We start from the raw sequence: 1,363 nt of genomic DNA, 5'->3' as shown, positions 1-1,363 counted from the left end.
GTAAACGAGCTCGAGTTCGAGCTTGAGCCGGCTCGGCTTGTGAGCTTGTGAGTCAGCTCGAATAATAAAAAATAATTTTATTTTATTTATTAAATTTAAATGTTTAAAAAATGAATAAGTTTTATTTAAATATTAAACATAGCATATTTTTTTAAAATTTCCGCTTAAATTTTAAAAATCCCTCCTAAGATTTAAAAATCACGCCTAAATTTTAAAAATTTTGCCCACGACTTGTGAGCTGGCTCGAGCTTGTTTACAGTGGGACGAGCTCGAGCTCGTCTGTCAAGCATTTGTGTATGCAAACCAATGATTGCATGCTAGGTGTTTGATCATTGGTGTATGAGTTTATGTGTTCATGATAAAAAAAAAAAGTTCTATTGTTCATTTAAGGATTGCTTTGCTATGCACAGTGATGAGAGAGGCAATCAAGAGGTGAGGAAATCTCCAACCGAAAATCTCATTTTTCCCTGCAAAATGCGTGAAACTAAAAAATGCCGTAATTCATCTCCAATGAAACTCTATTTTGTTCCCTTTTGCGAATGTAAAGGTCGTTTTCTTCTTTCGGACATTTCTTCGACAAGTTCGGTAGAGCCAAAAAATGGCGAGGATGAACAGTGCAATGCCAATATTGGCGTTCTATTGTTCACCCGCAACCAAATAGTGAAAGTTTTACCGTTCGGCTGGAGCTCGCGAGAGACGCCATACAAGCATTTAGAGTTTGTTGACTGTCCACATTGTCACAGGCTGTTATGTGCTTAAAAGCAAATCGGGTTGGCATGCAGGAATTACTTGCGAGACTTTTTAGAAGCTTGGGAAGAATTGGAGCGAGAGAGAAGGTATGAGTAGATGAATCTGGATTAGAAGCGAGGCTGCAAAAATGGTGATTGTTATATCTTTTTTTTATGTGAAAATGTTCTCCGGTGATGCTTTTGCTCACTAACTCTCAATCGTTGTACTGTTTTATGATTTTATTAATGCAATCTCTTTAAAAAAAAGAACTAAATCTATCAAAGTTAAATTTCGTTTTTTTGTTAGTCATCATAAACAAATCATTTTTTTCGAATTTCTGTTTGAAACTAAGCTTCCAAAAAAAAAAAAAGTTTTTTTGTTATTCATCTTAAAAAAATATTTTATTTTATATTCTGATTGAAATTAAGCTTCAAAAAAAAAAAAACATTTTGGGTGTATAAGATTGTCTCATATTAAGAACGCATCATTGCTCTTCTATGGACAAACGTACTATATTTGTTTTCTTTCCAAAAATTTTAATTTTAATTTTAAAAAAAATTGATTTGAGAACCAGTAAGAAAGCCGTCTTAAAAGAAGCCTAAACTTTGTCTGAAGTGCTTATTTCACATATTAA

This window comes from Dendrobium catenatum, unplaced genomic scaffold (genome assembly GCF_001605985.2).
Source record: "Dendrobium catenatum unplaced genomic scaffold, ASM160598v2 fragScaff_scaffold_551, whole genome shotgun sequence".
In the NCBI taxonomy this organism is placed as follows: Eukaryota; Viridiplantae; Streptophyta; class Magnoliopsida; order Asparagales; family Orchidaceae; genus Dendrobium; species Dendrobium catenatum.
Note: the sequence above shows the minus strand (reverse complement) of the source record.